Source organism: Lagopus muta, chromosome 11 (genome assembly GCF_023343835.1).
Source record: "Lagopus muta isolate bLagMut1 chromosome 11, bLagMut1 primary, whole genome shotgun sequence".
Taxonomy (NCBI): domain Eukaryota; kingdom Metazoa; phylum Chordata; class Aves; order Galliformes; family Phasianidae; genus Lagopus; species Lagopus muta.
This window is the reverse complement of record NC_064443.1, coordinates 1,977,484-2,003,072: the sequence shown is the minus strand read 5'-3', so window position 1 is coordinate 2,003,072 and position 25,589 is coordinate 1,977,484. Positions and strand designations below refer to the sequence as shown.

Genomic DNA, 25,589 nt, shown 5'->3' with positions numbered 1-25,589 from the left:
GTGCCACTGCCACAGCAGGGGACAGACCAACTCCAGGCCTTGTTTCAGATCTTGTTTTCCTAATTGGAGCAGGCTGTGCTGCCAGCAAGAAAACAGGATTCTTCACAAGAGCAGAGGTACGTATCTCCCACTGCATTTTCAAAGGTGAGACTACAGCTCCATGGCAGCATTTAACTCTTGCCCAGTTCACATCCACAGCACTAGTCCATGCTCTCTCCCTAGGAGAGATATAAAGGGGAAAATCACTCAGCTGCAAAGATGGGTAGTGGCTGCTGCAATCAAGGACACAGCTGCATGTTTTGCAAAGAAGTGCCTGGGTTGAGCACTTTGAATGTGCCGCTTATCTTTCAGTAATGCCAGGCAACTTTACCAAGGGATAAGCAAGTTAGTTTGCATATCAGTGGAGCAAAAGGAAGCCATCCTAATTCTAAATTCCTAAGTCTGAACTCTTGCATAGGGCTAATTGCCTGCTAAGCATTTCAAGGGGAAGCCGTGCCATTTCTATTGCATTTACATGTCCTCTCAAAATGGTGTTGGCAAAGACTCTGGATCAGATGCCACCTCTTCCAACATCCAAGAGAACATCAGCAGGACCTGGTTCAGGCCAAAGTCATAGGTGCCCAACCATTTGGCTTGGCTGGGCCACCCTGAGTGAATAGGAATTGCTTGGGCAACACGTAAAAAAATAGTTAATGCAGGAATGGCGTGGGCCACATATAAAATAAATAGTTAATATACGTAAGTAACAATTTTTATGCATTTATTTATTTATTTGTTGTTGTTGTTATTCAAACATCTAAAGACGAGGGCAACAAAAACATAAAAGTAACATACTGGACATGTATGGTCTAGAGGCGTTCTGTCCCTCTGCAAGGAGCATGCTGCCCAGGCACCCACTGGAAATGCTGCTCCCTCAGCTTCTGAATAAAACTCCTCAGACATTCTGTTAAGCTGAGCATTTAAAGGAAAGATGTACCCACCTCCCATCGACAGCAGAAGGACACGAGGCACCTAATTCTGGTAAACTCATTTGAAAGCCTTACATTTCAGGAGGAATTCCCCCACAGTTCAGGAGGAAACGGTTACTGACACGATACTTCACACAGACTGTCACAAATCCATGGCGCCAGGTGGGATCCACCTGAGGGTACTGAGGGAGCTGCCAGAAGTGATTGCAAGCTGCTTTCCATCATTTAGCAGCAGTCATGGCCAACCATGGGGAGGTCCCAGGCCACCAGAGGTTTGCCAATGTGCCACCCACCTACAAGTGGGATCAGAAGGAGAATCCAGGGAACTACAGGCCTGTCAGTCTGACCTCAGTGCTGGGAAGGTCAGGGAGCAAATTGTTTTGAGTGCAATCACTCAGCGTGTGCAGGAAAGCAGGAGCTCAGGCCAAGCCAACAAAGGTTCATGAAAGGCAGGTCCTGGTGACCAAGCTGATCACCTTCTATGACCAGGTGATCCACCTGGTGGATCTGGGAAAGGCTGTGGATGAGATCTACCTAGACTTCAGTGAAGCCTTTAACTATCTTCCACAGTACTGTCCTAGAGAAACAGGCAGCCCGTGGCTTGCAGAGGTGAACTCTTCACTGAGTGAAAAACTGTCTGGAGGGCTGACTCAGAGAGTGGCGGTGAATAGAGCTAAACCTAGTTAGTGACTGCTCACAAGTGGTGCTCCCCAGGGGTTGGTATTGGTGCCTGTCCTGCATCTTTATTGATGATCTGGATGAGGGGGTTGAGTGCATCCTCAGTAAGTTTGCAGTAGACACCAGTTTGGGGGAAGTGTACATCTGCTTGATGTTGGGAAGGCCCTCCAGAGGGATCTGGACTGGCTGGATCAGTAGGTTGCACCTCAAGTACTGTGTTCAGTTTTGGGCCACTTCACTACAAGAAAGACATTCATGCCCTGGAAAATGTCCAGAGAAGGGCAACGAAGCTGGTAAGGGGTCTAGAGCACAAGTCTTATGAGGAGCAGCCGGGGAACTAGCATTGTTCAGTCTGGAGAAGAGGAGGCTCAGGGGAGACCTCATCATTCTCTACAACTTGCTGAAGGGAGGTTGTGGTGAGGTGGGCAGTCAGTCTCTTCTCTCATTATCTAGCAGTGAGACAAGAGGGAACAGCCTCCGGTTGTGCCAGGTGAGATCCAGGGCATTAGGAAATACTTCCCCGAGAGAGCGGTCAGGCACTGTATCGGGCTGTCCAGGTGGTGGAGGTGATGGAGTCACCATGCCTGGAGGTGTTCAAGAAATGCTTAGAAGTTGTACTGAGGGTTATGGTTTAGCAGGAAATACTGGTGATGTGTGGACAGTTGAACTGCTTGATCTCAGAGGTCTTTTCCAACCTTGGTGATTCTATGATTCTGTGATTCTAGGCTGAGACCAGTGGTGTGAGGTTCAATCAAGTGTCAGGTCCCACACTTTGTTCACAACAACCCCAGGCAATGCTACAGGCTCGAGGCAGAGAAGAGAAGAAAGTCAATGATATCCTGACTTGTATCAGAAATAGTGTACCCAGCATGAGCAGGGAGGTGATCATCCCCTGTACGCAGCTGAGTGAGGCTGCACCTCAAGTGCCATGTTCACTTTTGGACCCCTCACTATAAGAAAGACATTGAGGCCCTGGAGCAAGTTCTGAGAAGAGCAACAAAGCTGGTGAGGAATTGGAGCATATGTCCTATGAGGAGAGGCTGAGGGAACTGGGACTGTTTAATCTGCAGAAGAGGAAGCTCAGGGGAGACCTCTCTATAATTCACAGATATCATTCTCTATAATTCCCTGAAGGGAGGTTGTAGCAAGGTGGAGGTTAGTCTCTTGTCCAGGTAACTAGCAATAGGACAACAGAGAATGGCCTAAAGTTGTGCTAGGGAGGTTCAGGTTGGATATACGGAAGAGTTTCTTCTCAGAAATAGTGGTGAGTTATTGGAACAGGTTTCTCGGGGAGGTGGTGGAGTCACATCCCTGGAGGTCTTCAAGAATCATGTAGATGTGGCAGTGAGGGACATGGTTTAGTGGGCATGGTGGTGATAGGATGGTGGTTGCACTAGATGATCATAATGGTCTTTCCCAACCTTAATGATTGTATGGCTCTATTATTTCAAAGTTCTGCTCTAATTAGCCAAGTAATTGCCTGTCATGTCTGTGCTCTTAAGCAACTGGCATAGAGCTAACTTAACACTGATTCACCTTCTGACTCAGAGTCATTTATTTGCAGAGTTTCCACCACTGGGAGTTGAAATAATGAGGCATGTTTTCCATACGTTCACAGGATAATTCATAAACTATGAAGAATATATGACTTCATGTCCATCTATGCCAGGCTTTCCTAGCTTCACGACCAAATAATAGCAAACCAGATCTATTGTCAGTTCTAGGTGTGCTTAAATAAGCTTGGGGATATATTAATGCAGGCAGATTCTCTTTTTCCCAATTTTTAAGACAAATTCCAGCACTGAGAGAGCTCTGAAGGCTGTAAGGATCAAAGACAAAGCCATTCCTCTACTACAGAATTAGTCCCTCCTTGCCTCCTTTGGATGGTGTCTCCTCTCTGTGCAGGAGCAGCCATTTAGGGGGCTGGAAAACCCTCCTGGCTCTGTGATTCTTTTCTAGCTTTGACTTCCACGTTATGTTTGCCCAGCAGCTGGCGGCAACTGAAATATGGTGACAGTGCTGCCCAGCACACAGCACCACAATGCTCTCATCAGGGTCAGTGCAAGCTACCTCCAGCTGCAGCAAGAGCCTCTGAGCCTTTCACATTTATTCCCTCTCGTACTGTCCAAACTGCATCCCAGTAACTAACAATTCTTAGTGGATCCTTAAAATGGAAAGAATCGTGCTGAAATAAAATTAAAGATAGTTAACAACAAAAATGTTTGTCAAGAAAAAAAATCAAATAGGGCCTTGTAAGGATTTGTTCACGATGTGCACTGGTTGACTGTGATCTCTTCCCCTCTGTTGGCTTGCACTGTGCATTAGTATTTTGTTTTCCATATTATGTAGGTTGATCTGAATGTAATGCCTTCTGTTTATTTCCATGGAAATGACAACAGATGCAAAGAGAACAATAACGCTATTTAGTAGAGCAAATTTTCAGCTACAAAACACTATTTTTCAACAAAGTCACCACCATTAGCTGTGCATTTTCACCAGCAACGACAAGAGTCTGCAAACCATGCTCATGCAAACCAGAGGAGGTGATCCATTGTTTCACATCTGGTTTGATGGCATTGTTACTAGGAAAATGATGCCCATGCAGTCTATCTTCCATTGGCCCAAACAGATGACAGTTGGAAATTGCCAAATCCAGGCTATATAGTGGGCATGGCAGGATTGGCAATGTGCTCCATGGTCTTCAAACTACTATGGGGCCCGGTGTTATCGTGTTGCAAAAGAAATGTTGTCTTCTTCTCTACTCTGGGTGTTCAAACCTTCAGCTTAGTCAGCACTGCAATGTAGTGGTTAGGACAGATGGTTTGTTCAGGTTCCAGAAAATTCAGAAAGATCACCCTTCTCCTATCCCCATAGACAGCACACATCTCTTTACTCACTGAGAGCTGCATCTTTAACTTTGTCTTCGAGGAGGAATTCACATGGACTGCTGTTCTGACTCCAGCCCATATTGGTGATTCTGCATCTTGCCACTGGTAAAGATGCAATCAGGCAAACTGTCACTTTCAGCCTTGCACTGGCTCAACAGGTCCTTACAGATGTGCATGTGGTGTTCTTTCTGTTCCAGTGTGAGCATTTGTGGGACCCATTTGGTGCAAACTTTGCAATACTCCAACATTGCCAACGCACTGAAGCCAACATTTCTCTCCTTACAGTTCCCTGGTCACAATCTGCCACATTGCTTGGATGAGTAGATCAAGCTGCTCTTCATTTCGTGGTGACATGGAGCAGTGCATGGACATCCAGAACATGGCTTGTCTTTCACATCACTGTTACCACTGCTGAAACACACCACTCAGCACCTCGCTGTGCTCACATGCACTGTTTGGTCTTCATAAACATTCAGCAAATGTCAATGAATGTCAGTAAGTGCCATTTTTTTCTGCAAGGAGGAAATTCAATTCCAGCCTGCGTCTTCATATGCACTTCCATGTCAGACCACTCACCTGCTGCCATCCATCGCATGGTGATAAAATGTAATGGGATACCAGCAGGAAGGTTCAGTCTCTACTGCCATACCACCGTGTTGTGGGTCAACATCATAGAATGGGACAAAATACTTTCAGAGCAGCCCTTGTGTTTACCAGCTTCAAAGTCATCCTTAAGTTGTAAGCACACGGCACCTCATGGTCAGGCCTTGGCTGATGTCCTTTGTAGGCATAAGCGCCTCAGTTTAGCACAAATCTAATTTTAAATGGAATAGCAGGCTCTTAAAAAAAATAACCACCATCAAGGTACCAGACTGCATAATGGATATTAGCCATGTTCCTAAGTGCCTTCCTGAATGAAGGCCATGGCCTATTGATTACAGATGATGTATTAACAGCATAATTTTCTCAGAAATGACGATAAAGCCTGCATCTAGGCCAAGGTTATCCACCAGGTACAGCAATGCAGATTGACATGGGAGTTACAAGCAGGCTGTTGGACAGTCACACTGACAGCACGTGGCTCCCAGAAGCCCACACTACCAACCCCACTCCCCTGGGCTGCACACACCTCCATGTGCTACAAGAGTCCAGCACAGTGGGCTCATGAGCACCTTGTCCTGCCTGAGGAAATTGAGTGGTGAAAACTGCTGCTAATTGTACATGGGCGGCCATTCCTGAAAGTGTGCCGTGCAGAGATTTGTAGTCGTGCCTAATCGTGCAGGTCTTTAAATGAGAGGTAATTAATAGAAATTAATTAGCAAGTGCTAATTGAGTAAATTCAATTAGAAAATAACAGCTGTAAGGTAGGAGTGCAAAGGATAGCTCTGCACCTGTGTTAGGCTGAGCAGACAACAGAAGGCACAGCCAGCAAGCATAGGATGTGGCAGTGGTTTCTCTGTGGTGCTTTGCTGCATGATGCTGCAACCCTGGGAAGTGGTGACAGAATACATAAATCTCATGTCATTTTTTCTGAGCAACATGAGATCCACCGAACAGGGTCTGAGGTTCTTCATTTCCCGAGGTGCAAACCCACGCTTACAGCACCTTGCATTTAGCCAGAAGAGCTTAGAAAATGAAATCTCGTGGGTCTGGACCTGTGCTCCCAGTTCTAAGAATGGAAGTTTTCCTGGTGGTAGCTCCCTCCTCTTGCACGAGCCTACAAAACTGGAGCCTGTAGTGCAAATAAGTAAAATATTAGTGCCACATTGTGCTGCAAATGCTGCAGGAGCAGAACAACCACAGACCATCATTTCAGAGTTGCACTGGCAAGAGCTGCTTTTGTTTACATCTGCTGTTTTCATCACTGCATGATGAAACAGAAAGGAGGAGATGTTCAAAAACAGTATCTAGGTCGGGGCCATATTTTGTTGTCTCCTACCCAAGGGACGATGATCTCTGGCAGCTTCCACAAGAGCTGAGTTCCCCTCAAAATTAATCCAGGCCAAAACCTACGCCCTTCTCAGAGCCAACCAGCTTCGCCATTCACTTCCCAGAGGCTGCCCTGAATTAAAGCTGGTTCATGCACAGCAGTGACATCCAGGCACCTCAGAAGTTAATGATGCAGGAGAGCAGCTGGGTGTGACTGCTATGAAAGGGGAGAATGAGCTTCCAGCTTTTCAATCACAGTTAATCATTAAAATGTTTCATGGTCACAGAAGGTGCTGGCTTCCTTACAAGTTCCCCTTATCAGCTATAATTATTTCCTGATCTGCTTTTGCCTAACTACCTAGCAAATTTATGCACAACACCCTTGAATCACCTGACTGCATTTATTGCCCTGTAATCCAGGTCAAATGGGCCACTGCTATGTCAGCTGCAACACTTACAGCATGTTATTTCTCCCAGCTCATACCCAAATGTAAAAGCTGTTCTGCCCACTGCCTTCCCTTTATACCACTCCTCTTCCCGTGACAAAGAAAAACAGAGCAGTAAACTCAATATCTCAGAACATCTACATTATCTCCAAAACACAACTCCGGCATAAAGCCCACAAGAGTTCTGCACCCCCCCCCCCAAATTCTACTTCACTCTACGTTTTCAATCATTTTCATCTACAGATATTGTCTACACAACTGAATTAATGCATTTCTGTTTACACTCCTTTCCTCTTCTTTTTTTCTTTTGTTTTCTGACAAAGACTCATTCACCTCCATAGAGGAGTGAGATCTAAATCCAGTGATAGTCCCAAACACATCACAGTGTGTTATTTACCACGCCAGAACCAGCAGAGCTGGGACTCAGCTTTCTGCTGGGTGCAGTCCAGAGTTACCAACTTAACTCTTTTACTGAATAAAAATGGGTAGAATAACCCTGCCCGGCACGGTAGGTTTGAAGACATGAAGTCAAACCCTGAAGCCACATGTAAGAGGAGCCAGTGGAAATTTCCAAGATCAGGAGAGGGCTTGCACTTTGATAAGTGTGAGCAATGAACATAAGTAAAAGTAAGAACTGGAGATCCAGTTCCCATTGCAGCTCTGATTAACAGGCAGAAGTTCACCTGCTCTCAGTGAAGCAGAAGAAGCTGTCCCATCTGCAGGTACTGTGAACCTACATATAAATACCTGTGCTGTACAGCACCTACCTGAGCTACCAACAAGATCTTTCTATGACAACACAGACAAAGGGGACAGAGGTCTCTAGCCAGGGAGAGGAAGAGATGAGAAATGGAAGAGTGGCATTTCATGATCAAATTCATCTTGGTGAGACAGTAACATCTACAGAAAGGAACAAAAAAGCATTGAAGGGGGATTTTGTTTTCACTGCTTAAGTTCATGAAAATACTGTTTTAGGGAAATTCAAAAGCACGTAGTAAGCAGGGGATGTACATGGAATAACCCCAAGGCCAGATTACACTGCTGTTGCTTAATCCTGGTGTTTGATACATGGTTGACTCTGCTTGCAGGCAATTGCAAGGTCATTGTGAAACACTAGTAATCAACAATTCAAACCAATGCTTCCTCTTTCTTTCTAGCATAGTATTCACCCAAAACAGCCACTAATTCAGGGAGCTCTCAAACGTGAACAAGAATTTGAAAATGCCATGCTCTGCTTGTCTTTTCCTGCTCACTGCAGTCAGGTTTCTTCCAAGGCAGACCAGGGCACTGCAGGGACACTGGACATGCTCTGAGAGCTGAGACAGTATACCAGCAAATTATAAGACAGGAACTCACAGAAACGTCTACCCACGCGCGCAGCTCTCTGCTGTGTGAGCACTCCTTTCTGCTCTCACACTTATCTATATTCTGCCTGTAGCCACTGCATGTAGGGCTTTAAAAATGCCAGCTCAAGGCTCAGAATGAAGGCATGCAGGATCCCTGGAAGTTCTACAGAAAGACTAGGGGAAAAGATGGTAAACTTTGCCATTGTGGAAGAAGCCCACAGTGCATCTGTGCCATATTCCCTGGGGGGGGGGGGGGGTCTCATCAATCTCTCCTGGAAAGCCCAGGCAATAAGCAGACGAGGTGATTTTGCATATTGCTCAGCCTCTGTCTCCACGTAAGAGAATGCCACAACTCAGAAAAGTGACAGCTGGGGAATGTGACAGAGGTCTGCAGAGACACACACAGTGGTAAGGTGATTGAAGTGTTCAAGACAACTGCATCCTGGGCTGCATCAATGGGGGGGGGGGCAGGTGGGAGAGGGAGGGGATCGTCCCCCTCTGCTCTGTCCTTGTGAGGCCTCATCTGGAGCACTGTGTCCAGGTCTGGGACCCCCAGCACAGGAAGGATGTGGAGCTGTTGCCACGGGTCCAGAGGAGGCCTCGAAGATGCTCAGATTGCTGGAGCACCTCTCCTGTGAAGAAAGGTTAAGGGAGCTGGACTTGTTTAGCTTAGAGAAGAGAATGCTCTGGGGAGACCTCACTACGGCCCTCCAGAACATGAAGGGAAAGCTCATGAGCAGGAGGGAAAGCAACTTTTCACACAGACTAATAGTGACAGGACAGAGGAGAATGGCTTTAAACTAAAAGAGGAGAAATTTAGGTTAGATGTTAGAAAGAAATGCTTTACTCAGAGGATGGTAAGGCCCTGGCACAGGATGCCCAGAGAAACTGTGGGTGCCCCATACCTGGAGGTATTCAGGGCCAAGCTGGATGGGGCTCTGGGCAGCCTGAACTAGTGGCTGGCAACCCTGCCCAGCGCAGGGGCGTTGGAACTAGATGGTCTTCAAAGTCCCTTTCAAATTAAGCCATTCTATGATTCTATGACACGAGGTAGAACCATTGCAATTACTAAAAATTACCACAAAGCCGATGACAGACTTCGGGTGGGTATGCCAGGGTTATGGCAGGGGAAGGATCACAATACCTAGAGTTTCTCTCTTAGCCTTCCCTCAAACACTGCAAACTGGGTGAAGATGAGCCCTTGGCATTAGCCAGTGCAGATCTTGCTGTCAGGGCACACAGCGAGTGCTTATACTGCAGAACAATCTGTCTTCTGCCCAGAGCTATATCCAGGCACACAGCTCTTGGAAACTGCCTTTTTGTTTTCTTGCAGCTTTCCATTTCAGACTTCCACACTGTTGCTTTCTTTCAGCTTTTTTTTTTACCATTATATATACGCCTAGATTTTGAATGACAGTGAAATATGCTGCAATAACAGCCTTGCAGCCTGCTGTCAGCTGTCCACAAATACTTACACCCTTTCCCTGCTGCCTGTGTGCATTAACCTTTAACTAAGGAGGCCTCTTTCAGAGCTCATTCCTCATGGTGTGTTCAGTTCTCTGCTGAGACAGCCAGCAGCGGTGGCAATCAATGGAAGTCACTCACTGTGGTGTGTTGTCCCATCCCCACGACACTCGTGTCCCACTGCTTCAAACCCACCAGGCTGGGGGAATCACCATGGAGCAGAGCCAGGCTTGTCTGCCTGTACACAACACATCTCATGCTTTCGTTATGATGTCCCTGCAGCTTGGCCTAACAGCTGAACTACAAGATGCCTACAGTAATCAGCAGCCACAAGAATTAGCACCATTCTTTTAATTTTTAATGCTGTTTGAAAGACCTTCGTACCTTCATCAAATCTGATGATGGGCAAGGTAGTCGTTGATGGAATTATACAAGAGGGAGGAGTGCATCATCTGTGCTGTGGCTGTGCCTTGTGTTAGTGCTCCTAAAAGTCTGCTACCAGAGTAACTTGAGCAACCTCTCAGCAGTCATCTTGGCACTAGCAGATCACTCAGGGCAAGCTACAGCCATAATATTTTGAGCTGTGCATTCTTTTATTCAAGTTCACTCGCCTGCTAATTGATGGTGGATGGTGTTAAACTTTCCCTATAGGTCCAAAAAGAATGCTATTTCCTTTGTTTACACTGGATTTCTGTGCCAAGTTCCCCCTGAAGATGGAATTAAGGCTCTGGCACATACCTGTTTCTTCTTGCTCAGGCCTTACTTTGCTGCTGCTGGGGCATGTTCCCAGTCCTGGTTCACTACAGGCATAGGCAGGAGTTGCTGGCTTCTGCCAGCTTAACAGCAATGCACATAAGTCCCTTCTCTGTCAAGCTGCATCTTGCCCATCCGCTCAGCCTTGTTTAATCACAGTGAGGGAGGGAGGGGATTGTTTCTTGCCTTCTGAGAAATGTTTCGTGAAACTGGAATTTTTTTTGAGGTCTTCTTCTGAGGTTGGCTTCTTGGTAAGTCTTCTTTCCTGAAATCCCAGTGAAACACACACATAACATTCCAAGAAATCACACCTCAGGCTTTGGGGTAGAGGAGGGGGATAAGTGCGGATTTGTTAGCAACAAGTAAGCATTTTGCATGGTTCCCCTTCAAAAAAGAAAGATAAGCTAGAAATAGATTCCTGAGGGACACACATACTCACCAAAAAGCCCCAGCTTCCAACAAACAAAACAAAACAAAAGAGAAAGTACTTCTGAGTTTCTTTCTGATCTGAACGTGGTCCTCTCACAGACCAGTGCAAATCACTGCCCTTTGCTCACACTGCCCCAAGATGCCTCCCAGCTACTCCTCTGTTCTGAGGACACACAGCCCCAAGCCACTGTGCTCTGTTCTAGGCTGGTGGGTCCACCTGCTCCCTGCCACCAGCATGAACACATGCCACCAGTCATACCCATTCTCGATGGCACAGTCAAGCTGTCAGCCCCAGTGACAGCTCTGCTTCATGACATTTCTGGAAGTGAGCAGCTCATGAGGTACCTGGGAGCAGAGTCTAACTCTTTTGTAAGATTGAAGTATATCCATCGCTACAACTCCACTCTCTGGGGTCTGTATTTCCCATTTCCCTATGTCTATCTCTGTCTTGCTGCAAAAAAACCAAACAGCTGGCACCTTTACTGGTAGCCATAAATAACAGCTGAAGAGCAAAGCCCTCTGCCTCTAGCTCCAAGATCACAAAACCAGAAGGCAAAAAGAGGGAAACAAACAGCATTAATATGATATATCTTTTGCATGCTGACTCCACCCTCTCTTTCAAGGCCGTGTATTTCAATAATGAGAAACAGGGCATTCCCACCCCTCATGCACAAACCCCCTTTTAGATCCTACAGTAAGGAGTTAAGACATCAGACTTGCTCAAGTGCTTCCCACCAGAGCTATCTCTGGCTTTGACTTTGATAATTCAGCCCGACTGACCTTTGGCAGTGTCAGCAGCATCAGTAGCCAGAGCAACGGAAGGGCTTTACAGCTTGAATGGCCTCTGGGACAGCTGGTGGAAGATAAGTGCCTAAAGCTCTCAGTTTCTGCTTCCTCAAGGGTATTCATGAATGCCACCTTCCTTTATTGTTAGCTTTGAAACAGGAGCAAAATTATGAAGGTGAGATTCTCAAGCAGCTGCATTACACCAGTTGCTAGAGGAAACTGAGTTATGTGATTGGGAAATGGTGGCAGCTGCTCAATTTTTCTGCCATCCCAATATCCCGATCAACTCATATGCTGCTGTTTTTTTGAGCCTCTCATCTTGGGCTGAGGTTTTCATTCCATATTGCCTATACCAGGTGTGACATGAGTGCTCCATGGGAGGATCGATAGGCCATCAGCCAGAAAAAATATTAGCCTAGTCTCTGTGCATCCCAGAAAGCTGCACATTACTGACTTTAACCTCTGTCGCCATGCCCCAATTTCAGCTAAACTCATATTCTGCTAAGCCTTTCTGAAGTTACCTTCAGAGCATCTGTGGTCATCCAGGTAACATAACAATGACTGAAAGTTTAAATGGAGTCGTGCTGATAGGCCCCATTAAGATCCTCATCAAAAGCTACTGAGAAAGCATTGATTTAGGCTTACCAGCAGGAAAATTTTGTTATTAGTAGTTATATTTTTGTTATGCAGCTGTCAGAGATGCTTTTGTATAAGTTTCACTGTTTAAGAATGTAGGACTTAATGACTATCCAAACAACTGACTGATTTCAACTTCCAGAACTGCTGGTGGTGGCTGAAGTTGAAGACAACTTGAAGCCAATACAAAGAGGTGAGCTCCAAGGCTCCTATGGATAAGTACAATTTCATGACCAAATTACCAGAGAATAACTTTAAACACACTTCAGCTGATGCCAGCAACTATCTGGGCACATTCTTATAACCCATTCAAATACAGAGAGATTCAAGTTTCACAGACATCTGTGTACACAGAAAGAAGCAAGCAGCAAACTTTGGCTGAACACCCAAACACCCTTCAGAGCAAAAAATAGAAAAGATAGTTGTTCATTTCATTCTTTCATACTGATGGAGACCTACGTCCAGGGCAGGAACTGAGAGGGTACCCCCTGATATTTTGTTTTGACGTAAATGTAATTTGAATTTCATGTTCGGAGCTCAGATCCCTGAGCAGAAGCAGACAGCAAAACTATGTTGTGTTTCAAGCCCTGACGTTGGGCTGACATGCCAAACAGCTTTCTCATTATAAAAGCAGTAGGATTAAGTTTTTAGGAAGAAGACAGATTTGTCTTCCCTTGTGCTTGAGGACTTTCCCAACCACCATACAACCAGAGAGTAAACATACGTAACCAGGGTGAGTGAGGGTGTAGTGACTCAGGCTTTCTGAGGCAGCATCAAGTGCAAACAAGACCTTTGACATGAGTTGCTGACTGCCTCAAAGTGAAACATCACTGACAGCTGCACAGTGCATCACAGGGCAGTCATCGCTTTCCCTTCAGACACGATTCTTCCCGAAGATCAGACCTATGAAAGTGGCACCTGCCACAGAAGGGCTCTGCAGCCATTCCTCCTAACACACCAGGATCTTTTTCCTTGTGTGGTCACACCATGTGCACAGTTGGCTCTTGGAGTTGTTGGGAAGTGTTGCATATCTTCAGCTGGAATTTGAAGGAAGGGCCTCCAAGATACCAAGTTCATATGAATAGCAAGAAAAATAGTGACCAAAGCAGAAAATCTCTGTTAGCGCCCCTGTTATGGCACAGGCTGATGAAGTGAGCTCTCTCTAAGCCCTGCAGAGCTCCCAGAAGGACATGCCAGAAAACAGATCTGACTCCTGCTGCTAGTTGTGGAACTGCTGCCTTCTTTCTTCCTGGTAGCAATACTTCTGGGCATTGGAGCGCAAACTCTACCAGCATTCAAGCTTTTCCTCCTCAACTCTTTCAAGCCAGTTTATTCTTGTAAATGCTTTCAGACTCCTCCAGCTTCTAGAGAGCTCTCATTTCTGGGACCCTTTGGAGGCAGCTCTGGAGTATGCTCAGCTAACAACCCATTCCCTCGATTCAAAGCTTGACTGTGCAGGAAGTTGACCCCAATTATGGTAGGCCTCCAGAACAACTCATGTCTCCACTACCTGCGAGAGGAATGTTTAAACCTTTGCTCACAGTGAGTAGCAGCTGGTGCTCTTAATCATCACCGAGAGGAAAAGGAGGGATGGAAAAATGTGTGCCTGCCAGCCCTATTACCAGGGCTTCAGAGCGAGACCTTTTCTTGGGGGATGGAGCGGCAGTCCAGTTCTCTACTTTGTTCATTCGAAGCACCCTAGTCTTAGATGCTTTTGAAAAGAAGGTACTGGTAGTCTTGGTGGGCAACTTATTACGATCTTCCCCAAACAGCTGAGAAAACAGCAGAAAAGACGACTGAGAATCCTTCCCGTATCTATTATGAAATGACCCTGAGCCTGGAAATACTGCAACAGCTCAACAGTAGGATAGTATATCAGTGCAATATCAAAGGCTCTGAAACAGAAGCTCCCCAGACTTTTCAGTCCTCCCTTGTTGTTCAAAGACTTCTCCTCCATCAAAGCTCAAGCCCTCTAATCACGTGAGAGGCATCAGAGGATCATTAATCTGAAAGAAATTGGTGGAAAGTGTGTCAAGCACACCCAATCTTTGAACTGAGTAGTTTAGAAGATCATTGCAAAATAAAAGACAACTGTACATTCATTTCCCTTCAGAAAGAATATACGGCACAAAGCCACAAAAGTTACATGACCTTCATGTGAAGGAGAACAGAAGGACCAATCTTCATTCATTGCAAAATGACTTGGAAAGGCAACAAAGCAATGCCAGTTTTCACCAGCTGAAGATCCGACCAAATGTCTGAGATACTGAAACTATAAGGCCTATTCATTGTGAGTGCTTCTGGGCACATGATAATCAGAGAGAAATTTCTGTCCAGAGATGATTATGGCACAAATAGGAGCCCATTAATTTAGCCTGTTATGAAGACTCTGCCTTCCTCTAAAGCATGCAGTGGAGAGTGGGATCTATTAACATTGTCCAGCTGCAGAAAAGCCTGCAGTCTCAGAGTTGCTTCTGCCTGGTGGCCTGTATTTACCTTCAGTGTCATCTTTACTGTGTCCTCTCCAAATCCCTGCCCAGAAGACAGACCAACAGCACAGCCATTTCCTGTTGCCAATGACTGGTCCTGCAGCAGTGAGAAATGTGAGAGGAATCTTTGCCTTGACCACATTCTGGCAACACGTGGGAGAAATACAGATTAATGTCTCTGAACTGAAGCTTGCCACTAACATTCCCTTAGAGGAAAACAACAGTGGCCATCAGCCTAGCAGCCATGGTACAGAAAGCACTGCACCCTCTAAGAATGGAACAAGAAGCTCTGTATTTTCTACAGCAACATTGAGATCTGAAAGGACAACTTTCTGTAGAAGAGCTCTTCAGCTCCTGCTGTATAGTAGATAGCAGGTGAAGGAACGGTGCACAACCGTACCATCCCACTTTGTAACACACGCATCTCAAAAACACTCCAGAATTTGTGGCAACACAGCCAACTAAGATCTTTCAAACAGGACAGCCTAAGCAGGACACACAAAAGAAATGATCTAGTTGCTTTGCCAAAAAATGCAAATAAACAAAACAAAACAAAACAAAAAACCATGAATGCCATCTAGATTCCTTATTTGCTCAGGAAAAGCTCAATGGGACCAGTGTTGATCTGGTCCCATAAATGGCACCTGAAAGAATTCCTATTCCTTTTACTTTTCACAAGGAAACAAGGAGATATTCTGTAATCAAAATTACACACAAATACTTAGCACGAGACAGTCACAACATCAAATGGAAACAGATTTAAATATTTTTTTATTTCATATAATAGAAGTAAGCAGAAGTAACTAATAGAAGTTACTTCATATAACAGAAGTAACTAGTACAATTCCTCACACTTATAAAAGCATTGGGAGCAATGGGACAGAGGGCTTTCCAGTGCTAATCTCAGCAGAACTGAATGTTGACCAACTCTTTGGGGCACCCAGCACAAGAAAGATGCAGACTTCGTAGAGCAGGTCCAGAGGAGGCCACAAGAATAATTACAACCCCTCCTAGAAGTGACCTTCCAATATCTAAAAAGGGCCTAAAGGAAAGATGGAGAGAGATTCTTTGTCAGGGATTGTAGTGATAGGACAAGGGGTAATGGTTTGGAACTAAAAGTGGGTAGGTTTAGATTAGACATCATAAAGAAGTTCTTCACTGAGATGGTGGTGAGGCCCTGGCACTGTTGCCCAGAGAAGCTGTGGGCGCCCATCCCTGGATGCTCAAAGGTCAGTCTGGATAAGGCCCTGGCAGCCTGAGCTGGTGGGGAGCAACTCTGCTCATGGCCGGGCTTGGAATTGCATGAACTTTAAGGCCCTTTCCAACCAAAGCCATGTGCTCTTATTCTATGATCAAGATCGGATACTGTATTACACAGACTTGATCAAAACAACATTTCAAAATAGCATTTTCTTTCCCTGAAAATGAAGATCATTTATGCAGAAGTTTGGCTTACTTCATGCCAAAAATCCTGGTCTGTTTGATAAAGTCAAACACTCTTGACAGCCTAAAATTCAAGAGCAAGGTTGCTTTGCTGTTAGGGAGCTGACATGACACTGGCTATGCTGAGGTACAAAGGCATGCACCTCTCTATGTGCCTGACCTCTACTCACCCCTTTCACAATGACCTTCCCAACTGGATTCTGTATCCTATAATTTTCACTGTAGATCCCTGAAGTATTTTCTGTGCATGTGGCTCTTGGTAAGAATTTCCTGCTGAAGAACCACCACCTATGAGTTGTTAGTGTGGGTATCTTGCTTTTCTTAGCCTGATGTGTGAAGGCTTCTGGACTGGAAGAAGCTGCTTAACTGGGCATCTGAAGTTCATAGCATAGGTGTGATATCCCATCTCTCCAAGTACAAGCACCACATCTTCAGTTCTGCATTAACAGTGAGCAGCTACCAAATTTTGGATATCACTAAATCAGATGTCCTTCCCATCCTTTGTTCTTCCCCAAAGGTTCACAAGATGACAGACCTAATGCTTAAGATAGGAAAAAAAGAAAAGTGTGCTAGCTGACGTACACGCACTCATCCACACTGCCTGACCATCATTATCAATTTACTTCATTATGGGCCTAACTGTCAGTCTTTGCCAGCAGTTTCCATAGTGTAAAATGAGTCACGAAGTTACATCAGCCTGACACCTTGCATAGTGGCCAGTGGTGAGCAGCCAACATGGTGGCCCAGTGCTCTGTGGGCTCTGCTGGCCAGACCCTCTGGTTTCCACTTCTAGAGAGGCAGGCTTATGTTGGCACACAGTGCAGAGGGGCTCGTACAGTAATTAACTGTGCTCCTCTGAAAGAAAACTCTTGAAAGTGTTTGTAGGCACAGGGAGGATTTCCATAAAAACCATTTTAACAAGTTCTCCATGGAAAGTCCACTTCTAGGTGTGCACTGCTCCAGTTCAGAGCAGTGTTGTGAAGCCATCAGAATGGAAGAAATCAGGTATCTTTTCCACGTGAGCTCAGCAGGAATGGAGGCAGAGCACATGGCAATGGAGCACAAGTCACACCTGCTGGGCAAGTGCTTTAAAAATGGTATTTCCAACACAGTCATTACAGAAAAGTGACAAGGAAATGGGGTCTTTAAATGTAGCAATTATCATATAGAATCTGTCCAAGGTTCTATAGGTAATACTTTAAGCCTTTTTTTATTGAATAACATTCAGTAACCCAATAGAGTCAGAGATCAATCATCACACAGATGCCATGCCTCCCTGTTAGGACTGGATGATTATATTAGAGGTCAAACAATGAAGCTACCTACATGTGGACAAGGCGTGCCCACAGATTAATACTGAAGTAAGACTCTAGATCCGAGTTGTGACCCCTTTAACACTACCAGTCTGTCTAGAAAAGAGAATGGAGAACTGTGCTCGACCTCAGTGTTGCAGTCTAACTCAATTCCCTCCTGCATCTGAACCCAATTCTGCCAGCACAGCTGCTGTTCGACAACGCATCTTTTGGAGTACCGCAGCAGCGGCCTGTTTGCAGTGAGCAAAGATGCTGTGATCTGTTTCTTGCTCTCCTTCCCCACTCACGTCCCAACAATGTTTTGTTGCTACCAAACAGACTGTGACTCACCAAGATGTTCAAAATCACACTGGTGTAATTTTCATTTTTACTTCTCTCGTTCAAACCCAGCCTGTTGTGGCTCGCCCAGCTCCTGTGCAGCAAATGCTCCTTAGACCTTAGGCCTCATGTGTCTGAACGTCAGCTCAAAATGAGGTCCAGGCAGGACACCATTAAAATACATCAGGTTTGATGTACAGACAAAAAGCAAACTGAAGAAGTCCAAATGGAGCAAGGACATGAAATATCCAGGTCTTCCCAGTACCAGTGCATCTCTCCCTGCAGAAATGAAAAGCAAAAGCTCGAGACAGCAAGACTATCACAGAGCCTATGTCAAGCAGCAGCCAGCCTGAGACTTCCCATGAAGCACACCATTGGTTTGTACCATCACCATATCAGTGCCTCAGGAAAAGCCCTTCTCTGCTCAGCCAGGGATCAGGAATGAGACATCCAGCAGGATGCCTGGGCTGGGCTGACAATGTATGCATAGCAACTCTAATTTAACTTTCCAGATTGTATTTCAAATCTTGTGATATTTACACTGTGGGAACATCAGCTGATCACTCAGAAGGACACCACAGGGCCAGGGACAACTTCCCCAACATGCAGACTGCTTCAGGACAGCAGAAAGCACAAACAGGCACTTCATGGGCTGGGTAAGGGCTAAGATACTGCTAAGATAAGTCAATGTTTTTCCTGATGTCTCTCTCATCAGAATATAAGGCTTTTCAAAGTAAAGAGATCTACTATCACCGTTTTACATTTATGAGCAGGTTTAAAGACTACCTTATTCTTAGAACATACTTAAGAAGTTTTATTAATTCTTTTCTCCAAGCTGATTACAAGGCTTTATCCAAAGCAGTGTTCACGCTTCATTATCATGACTGATACATAAGCTTTCCTGGCTTTGCTTAGTAGCTTTCACTGGGCAGTGCAATGAAAGAAAACATATTTCACCCTTCCTGCAGTAACACCAATCCTAACAATCATTTTGGAGCCAATGTGATTGCATAGAGGAGGCATTTGGTGCTGATTCCTCATCAGCCTGACCATGGTTTGGAGCAACACCACAGAAGCTCAATTACTCAGCTACCCATCCAGACTTCCTCTCCCACTCCCAGCTCTCTTAACCATGAAGATGCCCCAGGAGAGGTCACAAAGCCTTATCTAAAGGATCGCAGCTCTAAAATTCCTTGCTGATGTACTTCTTAGTTAATTAGTTAGTAATGTTCCACTGATCCTACAAGTGGAAGACACAGAGGAGAAGACAAAGCAGGGCTAAAATCCCTGCTTTGCAAAACTAAGTAGCTTAGCAGACAGAAGTGATTTGGGGAAGGAGGAAGGCTGTGGATTTCTATCAAAGAAGATGATGAAAATACTCATGACATCATTTCAACTAAGTGACTTCATTTTCAAGGAAATTTTGTGGAACAGGAACAGCCCATAAACATAATCATAGGTGACAACATAATCACAGAATGATAGAATCACAGAATGATGTGGGTCCAAAGGGACCATAAAGATCATCTGATTCCAACCTCTTGCCGTGGGCAGGGTTGCCAACAACTAGATCAGACTGCCCAGGGCCCTATCCGTATCCCAAGACCTTTACAAGAGTAAAGGAGTCTGGATATCCAGTTTCCTTTGTCCCATAGTTCCCCAGAAGAACATTGCCTCAATGTTTGAGGTTTTCCACAGCAATATTTGTCTGCCTGGCTTCCTAATTTAAACACCAGTCACGAAGAGAGTCCTCCAACATCCATTTACAACTTCTCCAGAGTAAACACACTATGGGCTGCTAATGTTCTTTCTCTATACCTATCACAAACTCTCAGCTATACTTCACATTACAGAAAATGTTATGCTTAGCTAATATGTATATTACAGGTCTTATTACTGCACAGTCCGCCCAGGACATTTCAGCATCCAGCTCTGCTTTCATGGAGAAATGCTCACATCTGTATGACTTAGAACACATCCACAACATACATTTGCACTGTCATCTCATGGAGCAACATGGAGCTATAACAGAAAGGAAGAAGCCACTGAGATCAATACATAAATCCAACCCATCAAATGATAAACCCAATGTCTTTTGTATGATTTCCTGGGGCCCCCAGTGCAAGAAGGACATGGAGCTTTTGGAGCAGGCCCAGAGGAGGGCCACAAAGATGATCAGAGGGCTGGAGCACCTCCCTCGTGATGGAAGGCTGAGGGAGTTGGGCTTGTTCAGCTTTGAGAAGAGAAGGCTCCAAGGGGACCTCACTGTGATCTTCCAATACTTGAAAGGGGCTTACAAGCAGAGGGGGATCAAATTTTTACAAAGGTAGACAGCGACAGGACAAGCAGATTTAAAAATTTGAATTTAAACATGATGCGCAGAGAAGCTGTGGATGGGCCAACCCTGTCGGCATTGAAGGCCAGACTTGATGGGTTCCTGGGCAGATGTAGTGGTTGGCAACCCTGCCCACACCAGGGGGTTGGAAATAAATGATCTTTGAGCTCCTTTCCAACCCAAGCCATTCTGTGATTCTGTACGGTTTCATGCTGCTCCATAGATGAGCCTCACGTCTGACCTGATGTGGTCTCATTGAGTCAGTCTCCGAGCTGCCCTCAACAGAGTGCCAACCATGTAGTGGTTTATTTGACTGGATTCACACAAAAATAAATAAATAAATAAAACAACACCTGTAGACTCACAGGAGTTGTTAGTATTCGTTTTATGCTGTGACCTAAGTCTCATGCCTGGGTATCCAGAGTATGCTCACCTTTTAAGCCGTAGCTTCCAGTTCCTTGCTTACAGATTATTGCTCAACACAAAAGCAACTTGATGGTATCTGGTGAATAAATCAGTAACTAAAGTCTCCGTCAATTCTTCTAGGAATAAACGCTGCCATTTACAAAGTGGCAGTCAAGCTTGTAAAAGGAAGGAAATAAATGCCACTTGCAATCCAAGTGATTCTTTCTGTTAAGCTAGACTTGAGCTTTTTGCCTGATAAAGCCACTTATCTGACTGTATGATAGGTCTTACATAGTTGTTGGAAGAGCTGAAAGTCCACAAACAGGGTTTTCTGCCATCCTGCAACTGTTGTTTAAGCTTTTGGTTGAACCATTATTTCAGCTCCCAGAGCTGAATCATTTAGTCTGTGTGAACATATATGAAGGACATGCAAGCACTCTCGGCTGTGTCGGAGAGTCTATGCAATTTCATTTTCAGCTGGCATGCTTGTTTTTATCATCTCCCACCTCTAGAATCCCAAAGGCCTTCGGTGAAGATCTCCACTATCAGGACTGGAGGCGATGGAGGCACATTATTAACAACCACTTCTCACACCACCACCCCGCATGCTATTAAGAGACTGCTTTGGCCTCTGAGCAAAGGTTGGCTCTTGCATTTGGGGTCAGGGAAGGAAAGCAGCACCATCAGCTTGCCCACACTGGCTTTGTGCGAATGGCCTTTCGAACAGCTCAAATCATTGATTACAAGAGGTATCAATTCTCTAAAGGTTTTTGTTGTTTTTTTTTTTTCCCATGGCTGCCTTTGTATGTCATTTGCTGAAATAGTCTAAGACCTCATAAACGTCAAGTATTACTAAAATAGATTTTTTTCTCCACTCTCCCTCCCTCCCTCCCCCTTCGCTATTTCAAGTGTATGTCTTTTGCTAAAGATCCAGATTCTCCCACAGAAAGCATGTGACTGTTGTCTGGAAATAGATCCTATCTCTGCCTCTAAAAGCATCCAGAGCAGATGGGCAGGGACAAGGTGCTCTTGTATCACCAGCTTGCACCATCTCTCTGATAACACATCAAGGGAATGGCTGGAGGAGGTCACATGCCCAGCACGACCTCTTACCAGGTTCCTTTAGTGAAGGGACCAACATTTGACTGAAATGGAGACGAGAGCAATGCATGTCAGTATTGGGGATGCCACAGAGCACTTGAATTGCCTTTAAAATCTCCTAACACTCGACCTGGTTGCCAGCCAGAGCAAAAGAGAATCCTGAGAAGAGCTGACCAGGAACAGGCATGCTCAATTAAGAGTAAAAATCTTTCCTAAAGAACTGGAAACTGGGGATGTCTAGAAGCTCAAGAGCTGCAGACCTCAGTTCAGAATAGACAAGGGCTGCTTGCATCACACTTTATTTTTACAGAGCGTGAATCATTTCTCACTTGAAGGTAGCTGGGATCACTCTGCTGTCAGTACCTCTGTCATCAGCAATGCTGAAAATACAAAAAGCTCCAAAGTCAGCCACGGCATGTTGTCAGCTCTGGACCTGTGCACATGACTGCTGGTCTCCTTCATGGGCTGCCAAAGAGCAGCAGCAGGTGCTGGCACCCTTTATATTGGGCTCTATGATATACCAGGCCCACCTCCCACGCATGCACACACACACATGCACAAAGCTCTTGCTTCTCAATTCATCCCCAACAGTAAATATTTGATTGCTCTGCTTGCTCTGCCAAAGAATGGCAGCCTACAATTACAGTTAATCCTCTAAAGGTTGCCATGCTGTCAAACGCTTTGGCTCTCAGCCTTGCTTGAGGAAACATACGGCTGCCTTCACTGCGCTGCACAACTGGTGAGCTTACATCCGTCAAGGAAGTAGATTACCCAACTTTGCCTATAAAACTGCAGGTAAAGAGCAAGCCAGGAACGAACTCCTCATTTTAATTGATTATTTGCATATACTTTAACATCTATTTCCTCCAGAAAAGAAATTGCCTTGTACCATATGAAGATAGCTGTGCTAATCAGGATTTTAGTTGTCATGAAACAGCCTTCAAATGTGATCCTCTCCATCTTGCCATAACAAGGCCTCGGGGGTGGCATGCTCTACAAGGAGCAGTGCCTGCAGTTGCACGAGCAGTGTATTTTTTCATACACAATGGCATTACACACCTGCATGCCGCTAGCAATTTTAGAGGCCAGAATTTTTTTTCAATTAACCTAGACAAATTGACAGAGAAAAAGCCCACTGAGCATAGGCTCTGCTTCTCAAAACCCTTAAACAGCTGGCTGAGGGAAAACAAAGGAGTGCTGAGGAGTCGTGCTGTGCCAGCCATCCCCTGAACCTAGTGCTGCTGTACAGCTGAAATGCAGGAGGTGAGCCCTGCTCTCTCCCGACCTGCTGGCCATCAAAGTTCTGGACTTGCAATAGTAATACCTTCACCCAGGAGTGGGACTCAAAGATCTTGATGGGTTTCTTCCCAATCAGGACATTCTATGATTCTGTGATCTTTGGTCTGGGTGACTCAATACTGTATTTCACACAGTGGCATGGGAATCTCATGTTATTCCTCCTGGGAGAGGTGCTGCTCTGTCTCTTGTAGCACCAGCTCTAACTGTGCTAAGCTGATACATGAAGGTGCAAAGGAACAACTTGGTTACCCAGCAAATTTCAGCATGGCATGAGCTATAAATAAGAGTTTCTCTGCCATCATGGAACCAAAGCCAGGACATTACATGTCTATCAGAAGACAAGGAACATGATCCGTTCAAGTATTTTATTTGCCTAACACAGCAAGGGCTCAAAGAGATGGCCTCAAATTCATTACTGATAACACCATCCTTCTTCCCAATGGAAAATGGAGCTGTGCACTGGGAGTGATCTCCTACAGAACAGTCCAACCATACCGCACGGGATATGGAGACACCAGGCCTGGCTTCCAGAGGACACTGGGCCATGCAGCTGCTGTTCCAGCAATGGCCATCTGAAGCAGCAGAATGATTGTATTCAATTCCATGCCAGTTCTTCAGCATGAGCAGCCAAGATCTCTCATGAGAGAGTTAAAAGATGTTGCCAGACTACAGAGATCACTGGCAAAGACACTGAGGGCTCTTGTACCTCTGATGTCTTTTGTGCTTACGCATGCAGGTTTCAATGCAGAACTTCATTCAGTGGCAGTAAACCACATGGCCTCAATCTCAGCAGTCAGACTGCTGAGTACATCCCCCTTTTTTTGTCCCTGGTATTCGGAAAGATTCATATAATAATTTCATCCGATCACTTCAACACTCTGAGTTATGTTCTGCAGTAACTGTGAAATCCATGCATAGCAGGTAGACATAACAGAGACATCACTGCAAAGGAGCTGCTGCATGCTTTACCCGAAGCCCGTGCACCATAAGTGGTGCTCCTTCTTAGTGTAACTCTGCCAAGCCCATGGCAGTTTCATCTTGGAGGAGTTTCTCCAACAAGTGGGAAGAATAAATAGTTATGCTTCCCTGCCATCTCCCAAGGCAAACCAACCCAAAACACAAGACTTGAGGTAGTACAGGGCTCTCCCAACTTTCAAGGTAAAGACCAATATGTTTTTAAAGCAAATAACTATTTGTTGTCTGTGTTTCTCCATTGCTTCCCGACAGATAATAAAGCAAAACAACAACAACAACAAAAGAAACAAAACAGAAGGGCTGCAAATACTAGAGGCTTCTCCTCACACCGCTCCTTCATAGCCACGTGCTTCCTCCTCCTCACACATACTGTTAAGAGAGAAAACCCTATCCCCAAAGCTGCCTTTATAAAAAACTTTCTCAGGGTTGAATGCACTGCCTTTAGTTGCAGGTGAACTAGCTCTCACTTATGAACACCTTCACAAGGTAGAAGGCATGTTGTGTGCTTCCAATCAGAGCTCAAAGAGCAGTGACGAGGAGCTGGACTCTGGAACCCACCAAAGCCATTGGCCATGGTGTTTCTGATACTGAAGCAGAAGCAATGCCCCAGACCCACAGAGGTCTTGGATCCGAGCTACCTCATTTGATTTAATTAGCCCCTCATGTATTCAGTAGTGGTCAACTCTGCATTCGTATTCAAGATACAGTCCCACACTAACAGCAGAGGTATCTCCTGAAAGGGGGTTTCAAGAAACACCATCCTATCGGGTCCATGAGCTCCTTCAAATCAGCACAGCCCACTGATGCCAGCAGGGGTCCAGTTCACACCGGTTGGGACAGGACCAATTGCTATTCAGTTTGTGACACTGCGTTTGAAATGAGCTGATTGTGCCTGAGCCATTAAGTGCTTCTGGAATGCTGATGGACTGATGTTATTGATTGGGATGATGTGGCTGCCAACAGAGAGGCTGCAAAGTGCATTTCAGAGCCCAATTTTGTTGTAACACTAAGCTGTATTGTTCGCAAAAGCCTTGGAAAAAGGTTGTGATCAGAGCTCTGTGAAAGTTGGAATCAATCACCTAGAAACACTGCCAAAAACGCCTCTTCTTAGGTAGGTCCCACCACTCTCATCTCCTTCCTGTGTCCTGGAACCGGCTTCTCTCCTCCACATCTTATCTGTTTGCCCGCACTGCCCGTCCCATTGCCGTCTCCAGCACCATAGCTTCCCAAGCTCCCTCCACCTCTACCACCTCTCAGGTGAAGGCAGAGCCCAGCAGGTATCAGCTGGGCCTCTCAGCACTGCCTGCATCTGCCTACAGAGCACATCTGCCATGCTTACAAATTATTTCCCCGCAATTTCATTACCAAAATTGTAAGAGACTTACTTAATGCCTCTCGGAGTTTACCTAAAGGCTGATTCTTTGCTATTGCAAAGCCTTAAATAACAGTAACTCAATCAGAATTTCCTTAAGGGTGAAGATAAAAGGTATGTAATAGTAAACATTTATACCGTGTTTCTTTTCACAGGATCCCCTGGCACTTCACAAACAGCACAGACATAATAAACCAACAGAGCAAGGCACACAAA

The 25,589-nt window shown here is 45.3% G+C and overlaps 1 long non-coding RNA gene across 1 annotated transcript in view; it reads right to left on the bottom strand.

The window, feature by feature from the left end:
- Positions 1–9,666: 9,666 nt before the first annotated feature.
- The window catches only part of LOC125698717 (uncharacterized), a 33,580-nt gene continuing 17,657 nt past the window's right edge, over positions 9,667–25,589 (bottom strand). The window contains exon 3 of the long non-coding RNA XR_007379285.1: positions 9,667–10,737. This is a non-coding gene — a long non-coding RNA (uncharacterized LOC125698717). The remainder of the gene's footprint in view (positions 10,738–25,589) is intronic.